This window comes from Aulonocara stuartgranti (genome assembly GCF_965226115.1).
Source record: "Aulonocara stuartgranti genome assembly, chromosome: 11".
Lineage (NCBI taxonomy): Eukaryota > Metazoa > Chordata > Actinopteri > Cichliformes > Cichlidae > Aulonocara > Aulonocara stuartgranti.
The window spans coordinates 23,112,513-23,123,541 of NC_138947.1; the positions used below are offsets into that span (position 1 = coordinate 23,112,513).

Here is an 11,029-nt window from a genome sequence, read left to right on the forward strand (position 1 = left end):
TTGCAGGTCAAAACCTTTATTCAAGAGACGCAAAAATAACATTGATACAGTGACTGTCAAAAATTACAGCACTGATCATACTGTGACATCTTGGTTCAAAACAGCACACTTAGAAATATTCAACGTTCTTTACTTCAACTGAATGAAACTGAAAATACCATTTCACACGACCCATATGGGATATTTAGACTGTATAACTGTTCACGCTACATCTCTTCACTAGTAAAAGAAAGAAAAAATACAAAGAGAAATTTAAAAATGCTGCCAAACAGACAAACAGAACTTGTACAGAGCAAAAGGAAAAACAAACAACAACCAAAAACGGCTCGTCCTCATGGCAGTTGCAGAGTATATAAAAATGAACCCTGCGATCCGTTCCTGGAATTGAGCTTCAAAAATGCAGCAGAACAAGTGTGAGATTTAAATGTCCTCTCACCTAGAGCTGGTCACCTCACATGCATAACAGTGAGCTTCGTTGCAGGAGCAGTTTTGTCTTAGTTGTGAGCTTTTCTTGAGAGCTGAGTTGCATCCAACTCCATTACCACCCATTGAATCACCTCAAAAGTGTAGCAGAGTTGTGATGGGTAACTCATGTTGAAGGAATAAAAAAGGTCCAAACAGCATGGCTACTGCAAAGGTCACGTTATCCAGATCTTGAAGAACAACATCAGAAAAGTCATTGCCTGCCGCATCCTCTGGAGACAGATGTTCATTGTGGTTTTCTCAATCTGTGCAGTGGCCTCAGTCAAGTCCTGGTTAAACACAAAACATTTCTTTAAGATTCCTTTTTAAACTCATCTCTTTTGAATCTACCAGTTCTAATGTTAGAGTAATTTAAACCAATGCAAGCAACATAGTAAATAGCTATAGCCAAAGAGTGGCCTGCCATGCTGCCATTCATGGTCTAACAGAGTTTCTAAGAGAGGGTGAAAAACATAATAATTTCAAATGCTTTACATTAGTTTTTGTTAGAAAGACACCGGCCCATCAGAAATCCAGGTTATGTCACTCAGAAGATGTTAGAATTTAGACTTTCAGCCCCACAATTTGGTTAGCTGTTGGTCAGTTGGTCATTTTTTCAAACAAAAGCTAATATAAATATTGGTGGGATTTTCCTTTGTTCATTAGAATGACAAATTTAAAGTTTCTTCACACTGATGTGACCCCTAATACAGGGGTGGGGATGGGGCCTCAAGGGCCGGCGGCCGAGTTCACTACCAGGCCTCATGTGAACTTCAAATTATTAAAGAGGACTACTGGTCCTAACCAGTCCAATGAGGATCAAGTGGATAACTAAATGCATTTTTAAATGTTGCAAAGCCACAATCTACTCATAAAACACTCACCATGAACTCCTGCACCAAGATGTTGCAATTGTCTTTCACACAGATGCGGAGCACTTTGATGAGGGACTCCGAGCATTAATGTCATCCTTGACTATTATAACAAAGAAAACAGAGATTTGTGAACTTTTCAGTAGCACAGAAGAAAATGATCCCAGACAAAAACTCTTGACTTTTTAAACCAGTCAACATGCAACACCAGCATCTACAAAGCAATATCAAAAGTTCCTGTTTGACATCAACTTTATGGATATATAGTTTCCAGAACATTTATTTTTAAAAAAAGATAATTTTTTCTCAGTGGGCCAGTAAATGCATGACGAAAATTATGGCATCCTTTTAGTGGAATCATTACTCACAGGTAATAGTTGACTGTTTCAATGGATGTAGCATAAAAATCTTTTACTGACCTAATGCAATACATATACACTTTGTAGTTAAAGAATTTTAAAGTTCTTACTGTCATTATGGCAGCTACATCCTTTAGCTTTGTGCCCTGTTCCCCCGATCACTTTGCAAACACTTTCAGCAGACTGTCAGAGAAAAACTCAGCTCCGTCAGAAACCTTGACTGTAAAGGCATGGTTGGGATGCACTGGAATGCTGCATTTTATCTGAAATGACATAAAATTATTTTGAAATAACAGCAGGCACTGTGCTTGGTTAATCAGTAATGTTTTGTTGAATAAAAACTGTGTTTCCAGATCTTATGGGATTAAAAAAAATCCAAAGATGTTTGTTTCTGATTTGCAACCCAACAACCCACAAGTTACAACCTCATTTCAGTTCAAGTGTGCATTAATGCGAGTCCAGTAATCACCTTTCTGGCAATACATACAGGTATAAGTTAAACCTATGGCAGATTTTGGATCTCTCAGTTGTATTAATAGGGTGAGTATGCATGCACCTAATAATTATAAAAAACCTATTATAATTAAGTTACAGAAACGAAAATAGAATATACTTTCTTACCATAACACCTTGAACCCACAATCCATCAGCTGACTCCTGGTGAAATGCAGAATAGAGGTCATCTCTCAATGTGCAGCAAAAAAAACAAAAACAAAAGGACAGCAGGTGAGGGCAGGAGGGGTAGGGATGTAAGCTAGCATAATGCCGCTGATGATATTAGCTAAAGCTGTTCAATGTCCAAAATCTCACTAACACCACGGTGCAGTAAATACACAATGTAACTGAAGAGTCAGTTGACAAATCTATTCACACAGAAAACCAAATTATGTTATGAGTGCCTCGTAATTAGGTTTAATGTGATATTACGGCTCTTGTGCCAAAGACAAATTCAAATGAAAAAGCGCCAATTCTTTGACAACAGATAAAACAGCAAATAAGCTAACGGCTCTTTTTTAGCATGTTACATGGCGACACTCTAGACGTTTAACTACATTTGGCTGAATTATGGTAAAAATGAATTCAAAAAATCAAGACATACCAAAAACGTAGAGTTGGCTGCTCGACTTGACTGAGATGGATGCCTTTTTTAAACCACGATCCAAAGCCCGCGAGATGAAATCACGCGTGGTTTCACGAGATTTAACGTTGCTATCTTATTGACTTACGTCACCTGAACATGATATGAACAATTTAATACACCCTTTCTGCATATCATGTAGTTTTTACACTATATAGTTACATTTAACTTTAAAACATGAGGCAATTGTGTTAAATGCATGCAAGATGCTTACATAAATCCAAGAGATGGCCAGTCCCTTTTTTTCAGTGTACTTGCCACTGTCACTATATTATGCTGCTGTTCATACTATCATTAAATGAATGCTGCTATTCTGTGTATATCGTACTTACTATTGTTTGAGTACTTCGGTACTTTTTATATTTTATGTTTATAGTTATTATTGCATTTTGCACCAAGGGAGTGGCACTCCAATTTCGTTGTACCTTGTACAATGACAATAAAGGCTATTCAATTCAATGAAGTTAACAGAAGCAGATAATAAATAATAATAATAAATAATAGTGCTGTTTTAATGGCACCCTCCTTTAGCTGCGAGCAAATGCACCCTCCTCAGAGTGTGCCCAAATACAGCAGTGATTCATTTACTGAAACTCATAACAGAAAGAAAGAACGGCAGTAGCCTATGTTCAGAAAAAAAACCCAAAAACATTTTATTTAAATAAAAAAACCACAATGGTGGGGAGGGAAACAACGAGAAACTGGCTTCTTTTTTCCACTATAATGGTGTTTACTGGCCGTTCCAGTGTTTATCTGTCTTACACACTCGACCAAACAACAAATAAGTTAAAAATCAAAATGTCTCTTCCAGTGAATATAAAAAAAAAATTTGTGCGATTTGGCGCATCTCAAATAAATAAATAAATGAATGAATGAAAATATTCCCTACAAACAAAACTTATAAACTCTTTGACAGGAAAACAAGCATGTTTACTTTAACAGGTTTTAGCAGTGATAACAATATTACCAGCAGTGCTGAAAACGTGTTCTGAAGGTGTGCTTGTGGCTTGTATACACAGATATTTCCGTGTCATGTGTGGCATCAATGGGGAACGTTTTTCATGCATTTTCCACCAAACCAGTGGATTGTCTTCTCTGTCTACAACCTCCTCGCTAAGGTAACAGTCCACTTCTATCTATGCCTTCTCCTCCAGTGTACAATTTGGCAATTAGTTCGTCCATGTTTGGACGTCTTCTGTGTTCTAAACGCAATTCAGTTTGTGCATGTTTACACTGCTCCGCCCATCAAAAGTCTCATGCGTGAATACATCGCCTATTGACGGTTATTGGAGTGATGATTTTTGGTTGGAAAATTCTTGCTCCCCGACCCATTATCTCCCTCTATGTCCCTTGTTTCCTCTTTGTCCCTCTCTCCGTGTCCCAGTCATGTCATTGTTTTCGTCTCCCGATTCTGTTCCCATGTCTGTTTCTTCCCTGGTCCCAGTGTCAAGTCCATGTGTCTTAGTCTGCATGTTTCCTGTTTTATTTTGACAGTCTCTACTCTCGTGTTCAGTGTGTTCTCTTTTGCTTCCTCCTGCCTCGTCACGTATTAACTTTTTACAGCTGTAAACTTTTGCAAAACTTTTGCGAGATCCCGAGTTTGTTTTGCGAGATCTCGCAAAACTTTTGAGCTGGACGAAGGCAACGCTTGTTTGCCAATCCTTGCCTTGACATCTGCATCGGTTCAACCTTGCTGGTCGATGATGCTGCCTAGGTAGGTAAAAGAGTGTTCTTCCTCCAGAGGACTCCCACTAAGGTGATTGGGTTGTTATTATTGGACTTGATCTTAAGGATTCTGGTCTTCTCCTTGTTGATGATGAGTCCAACCCTTAGCTTACAATAAGGTTGTCATGTGACATTATTTTTTGCCATATTATGAAAGGGGCTGCGGTAGGCTACCTGCTATTTAAAAGCTGCATGAAATCCTCTGCAGGTTAGCGCAGGATAAACAGGTAAATCTGCACTACTGTGATGAGTTTAAACTAAAGAGCAGTGTGTTGGACTGGTGCACAGGGACGGGTGCACACCTTAACTGCCTCCCTACTTACTTTGCTGTTTAGACGCAAAGAAACCCACTATAATGTAAACAACAGAAGAGTTTTTATTTTCCTTCTTTTTCTCTGCTCATGTTCTACTTACCTGGTTATCTTTGTTAGAATTCAAATTTAGACTGAAGTAAAGTTTGTATTCCTACAGTGATTATTTTATTATTACATTAATGTAGCACAAGGTTCAGTAAGGTTTGGAAAAAAATAGGTGGTAGAAGGTTGTTCAAGGAGCTAGTTTTTACTTTATTACTTTTCAAAGTACATTTCAGAGCCTGTACTTTTTTGCTTTTATTTGAGTAAAGATCTTTCATTCGAAAATAGAAAATTGAACCCACACTAAAATAAGGAAAAATAAATATACACTTGTTGGGTTATTTAACTTGAGTGGTGCTTAGGGGTCTGCGATATGTTGAGTATACTTGATGTAATGCAAGTTTTTCCACATACAATGGTTAAGAAGGCTTTATTGTAACATTCGAGTATAAGAGATAAGAGATAAGATAAGATAAAACTTTATTAATCCCTCGGGTGGGTTCCTCTGGGAAATTCGATTTCCAAAAGCACAGCACCGACAGAAGTTACAGAGTTACAGAATATTATACACACACACACACACACACACACACACACACACACACACACACACACACACACACACACACACACATATATATAAATACAGAGACATATATAAATAAAATATACGAAGGGGATAAATAGAATAAATAGGAATAAAAATAAAAATACAAGTGAATTGCACATTTCAAGTATTGAGGTCTATTGCACCATTGACTATTAACAAAAGTATTGCACAGTGAAGTGAAGAGGCACTACAGCTTAGTTGTTCCCCCCTCCTTTGTCCTCCTGTTTCCCCTCCCTCCCTTTAACGCCATCAGTTAAACAGTCTGATGGCGTGTGGGACAAAGGAGTTTTTAAGTCTGTTGGTTCTTGTCTTTGGGAGAAGCAACCTGTCACTGAACAGACTCTTCTGGTTGTTAATGGCCGTGTGCAGAGGATGCCCAGCATTGTCCATAATGTCCAGCAGTTTTTTTTAGTCTCCTTTTCTCTGCCACTGACACCAGAGTGTCCAGCTTCATGCCGACCACAGAGCTAGCCTTCCTGATCAGTTTCTCCAGCCTGGATGAGTCCTTCTTTGCTGTGCTGCTCCCCCAGCACACCACAGCATAGAAAATATACATCGAGTATTTGCCATCGAAGTACTAAACTGTCTGTATGAAATTCACTGAGTTTTTTTTTCTCCTACACCCCACAAGTAAGTCATTGGTTTTCTAAAAAAATTGTCTACCCGGTGCACTGCGCTCAGCATGTGTTTATATACTACCAGATAGGGAATAATATGGCGACAGACGAGCGAGGGAATGAGACACGTTGTCATTTGGATTTCACAAAGAGGTCAAATAAAATGTGTTCATTTGCAAAAATTGCAACAAACAAATTTATTCCGCTGCAAAATTAGGAATGTTTTATACGTCTCCCCACAGAAAACGTTGAATAAACCAACTGTGACACCTGTGACTGTTCTTGGTCAGTTGTTTTTATAGTCACTATCTAGACTTTTGCTTCTGTAATTTAAGGTCATCACATTTTTTAAATTTTACAATTATATATATTTTTAACCCTTTAGTATTCTGCTCAACCAATTGGTAGAGTACATTTTCAGGCCCTATGTCTAACTGAGGCTTTCACTGAAATTGACCTAACTTATTCAGTCTTTTCTACCGACTGGTTTACATCTGTAATGCCAATAAATTCCACCAGAGGGCACTGTGGATGCAAACGGTTGGTTCTTCTTATCCCTCTTCCAACCAGGAAGTCAGAAACAAAAAACCATCCAACATATTTTGAGTGTTTTTGATGAAACTAAAGTAGGAAGGTATCATTTTCTGATATAGTGTTAGAGGACTTACAGGTCACATCTGTTTAGTATGTGATCAATTGCTGTTGATAAATCACATTAAGTGTTAGCACAGCAAGAATATGCTGAAATAATTTCCTCAGTAAATAATTTTTGTAACTTTCTGAGTAAAATGTAATCAAGAGTAGCATGTGGAAATCACAAATATCACAACTAATCACCTTTTAACCAATTTACAGTAGCTGGAAAATTAATATTACTAAGTTGTCAAAATTATAATTTCATGTTCAACAAGTACTATATGGCAATTACATGGCTAAAAATCACATGGTCCTGTGGCGGATTCGTGACTGGTGTCTCATGATACCATCCACCTTCAACCACAGTGTGTTTGAGGTCATGGTTTCATATGAAGCCAACAGGGCTGGCACCAGTATATTGCCAACAAACCAGATGAGAAGGGCTTTAAATTGTTCTGCCAACCAAGTTCATCTGGCAACATTCACGACTTGCTGCTGTATCAACGGGGATCTACATTCTTCAATGCTCCCCTCCGTGCAAAGGAACAGAAGCTACCTCTAGGCCAAAGTTGTAAAAAACACTTTTGAAACCCATAAAAGAACCTCAGCTCTTCACAAGTTTCAGCTTGGTCCAGAACTTGAACAATTCCTTTGTGTCAGGTGCATTAGTACTGTGTGATCAAACTGCACTGGTGGAGCTCCCCTGATGAAGAAGGGCAATGGAGCAGTGATTACAGGTCTGATGAAGGTTTGATTGCAGTAAAATGATTTGACAACAAATGTGTCAACCTTCTTAATGCCTGTGGGTTCATGCCTCTTTCATCGGTCAAATGGTGGAGCAAAGAGTCCAATGCAAAGATCACCATTCCATGCCCATCACTCATCCCTGTATATAATTAGCATATGGGAGGAAGAGGTAGAGCTCAATATTTTAAAAACTATAGGGTCTATTGAAAAACAAAATGATTGGTTGTGGTTATTACTTACCCAAGTCAATAAGAAATGCAAGAAAATCATTTTTCCATTGCTGTTTTGGACCTTGAAGGGTTAAAAGCACATTTTTACTTTCACTTGGTTTTTTGTTTGTTTCTTTGTTTTGTCTCATGAATAATTTTTGATGGACTTTTTTGTTGCTATGATCTTTTGGTTGATAAAGGTCTACTACTGACCACAGAAAGAGACTTACTGTGACAGTATTGTCATTTGTGGAAAAACCTCTGTGTGCAACTTACATAAAAAAAAAACAAAAACATTTCAGTTCGTTCAGATTTTTCAATTCACATAGAAAAAAATATTGAATGGTCAATTTGAATGAGTATACCAGTGCAATTTGAAGTACTATATAGTTTGGGAGGTTATTTAAACATATCGTGATATATATTGTGTATCGTGATATACCCAAAAAATATTGCGATATTAGATTTTCCTCAAATCACTCAGCCATAGTGGTGCTCTTTACCATCTCGCATCAACAGTGACATATGTATGCAAATGAATATAATTATAAAAAATAAAAGTGGAAGGACACCTGGAAACATGCAAAAGGTTTCTAGTCATCAAAAAGTCAGTGGGCTGGCAGTAACAGGCTGCGAGCCAGTTCTCTGGAAGGGCTGGTCATACAGCTCAACACTGTTTCTGTGAAGACTAGGTGCAGTTTGAATGTGGAAGCTTCTCTTTTTTCTTGTAAAGTTACTGTCTATTGTGAGAAAATGTGATAACGTTTTGAGGAAAGTTTGTGTTTAGTCGAAATTAGTCTTTATTTACTTTGATTACAGTTTAATAAAGGGCACATAAATAGATACCTTTATAGAAAGGCTTGTATGAATTTCTAATGAACATTTGACACACCAGATGCCCCTAAGCTGAGATGAGTTATTTTGTCCAAAGTGGCCATTGTTTCCTCCTGCACCGAGCTCTGACTCACCTGGAGAAGCCTGGAAGCACTGTGAGGATCATGTTTTTTGATTTCTCCAGTGCTTTTAACACCATCCAGCCACGACTTCTGAGAGACAAGCTGGAGCTATCGGGAGTGGACCACCACATGTCCCAGTGGATACTGGACTACCTCACAGGACATCCACAGTATGTGAGGACACAGGGCTGTGTCTCTGATATGCTGGTCTGCAGTACGGGAGCCCCACAGGGAACTGTGCTGGCACCGTTCCTCTTCACCCTCTACACTGCAGACTTCTCCATCAACTCCCCACGCTGCCACCTACAGAAGTTCTCTGACGACTCTGCCATAGTCGGCCTCATCACAGGTGAGGACGACTCAGAGTACAGACAGTGGACTCTGGACTTTGTAGACTGGTGTCAGCAGAACCACCTGCTGATCAACGCCGGGAAAACCAAGGAGTTGGTGGTGGACTTCCGGAGATGCAGACCCACCACACTGACACTGGTGAACATCCAGGGAGTGGACATTGAGATAGTGGACTCTTATAGGTACCTGGGTGTTCACCTGAATAATAAACTGGACTGGAGCCACAACACTGATGCTCTTTACAGGAAGGGTCAGAGCAGACTCTACCTGCTGAGGCTGCTGACGTCATTTGGAGTCCAGGGAGCGCTTTTAAAGACCTTCTATGATTCTGTGGTGGCATCTGTCATTTTTTACAGTGTTGTATGTTGGAGCAGCAGTTTATCGGCAGCTGAGAGGAAGAGGTTGGATAAACTCATCAGGAAGGCCAGCTCTGTTCTGGGATGCACCTGGACCCAGTGCAGGTGGTGGGAGACAGAAGGACTCTGGCCAAAACAACATCTCTGATGGACAGAGTCTCCCACCCCATGCATGTAAATGTTGCTGAACTGCTGCATCCTCGATGCATGAAGGAGCGTTTCCGCAGGTCCTTCCTCCCTGCAGCTGTCAGACTGTACAATCAGAACTGCTCCCAACAAACATAGATGTTTGCATCTGCGCTGTAACTGCAATAATTTAATCAAACGATTCGCACTACAACCTGGTTCGCCTCTTATCTGTATTTTTATTTAATTTAATAACCGTACAGTACTCTGTTTATAGTAACCATTGTCCTTAATGTAAATATGTAAAAAAAAAATTGTATGATTCTCTTCTGTGTCCTGTGTACTGTTTGTTTGTATATGTGTCTTTCTGGCTGCTGTTACAACCAAATTTCCCCTTGTCGGACAATTAAAGAATTATTCTATTCTATTCTCTTGATAAAGAAATAAGCTTTGGGTGGCGGAAATACAAACAGGGTATCAGTACACCTACTTACATACAGCATCATTTCCTTAGGGACTAATAAAGTATTCTGATTCTGATTCATAAGGACACAATGTCTGTACTTTTGCCACCTCCGCCTGTTACTATATCAGGTGTTTACTCAAAGTTGCCACTAGATGGCGCATAACGCTAAGGAGGAACGTAAACCCTCTTACAGGTCAGGGCTGCAGCACAAATCCTGCAGTCAAGCACTGAACGAACTGTTGTTGATGGACACTTGCAGGGTTTATGACTACACACCTCCCAGATCTGCCAATTATCACAAACGCTCGATTGCACTACTTGCTGCAAACGGTGGCACAAGCAGTTTTAGAGGGAAATTATTTTTTCACAGAGGGGCAGGTGTGGATAGCTTTTCTCCCTTAATGAATGAAATGATCATTGGAATACTTCATTTTGAATTTATTCAGGTTATCTTGGTCTAATATTACTGTGACAAAAATGCAAAACATCAGAAATCAGGAAGGGGGCAAATACTCAAACAATACTGTATTTTTGTGAGTTTAAAAGGATCCTTTAAAACAGTACATTATTATACTTTAACAAAACTTTGATGAGCAGTGCATTCTAAGTTCTCTTGACATTAGGCTGAAATCGCTGCCAATTCTTCATTTTATTGTCAAGTAAATGATCAAATAATTAATGCAGTTATAATTACAATGAGTTTAATAATGTGCTTATGCAATGATTAATTCATGAAATTGTCCTATTGTTATATCCACGACTGTTACACTTTGGGAGTGAGAACGTGTTGGATCTCTAACAGTTCCTCACTCTAACTGTAGTACTTTGTAATACAATTACAAAGTATGTGTTTTACTCCAGGATCATGATAACAAGAAAGACGAGCTACATTTTCACTTGTTTGAAATAGTTCATTCATAGGAAGGTCATAAGGGAGGAGGCGATACAGGAGGTTGTGACTTTAGGTTACAATGTGCGCGATACTTTGTTTGGTTTTTACACTTGGCAGGTAAAATATTTCAGTTTGAATGACATTCACACAA

General features: G+C 38.9%; 1 long non-coding RNA gene across 4 annotated transcripts; it reads right to left on the minus strand.

Moving 5' to 3' along the window:
* On the minus strand, positions 1 to 3,083 carry LOC309717495. 4 transcript variants are annotated; one of them, XR_014279700.1, is made up of 6 exons: positions 3,046 to 3,082; positions 2,793 to 2,924; positions 2,315 to 2,378; positions 1,804 to 1,956; positions 1,347 to 1,437; positions 1 to 752 (listed from the first exon to the last, which is right to left on the minus strand). It is a non-coding gene; the product is annotated as an uncharacterized lncRNA (long non-coding RNA). The 4 variants fall into 4 exon arrangements; XR_014279698.1 differs by having other exon boundaries at positions 2,315 to 2,350; positions 2,793 to 3,083; XR_014279699.1 differs by having other exon boundaries at positions 2,793 to 3,083.
* Positions 3,084 to 11,029: the final 7,946 nt, after the last annotated feature.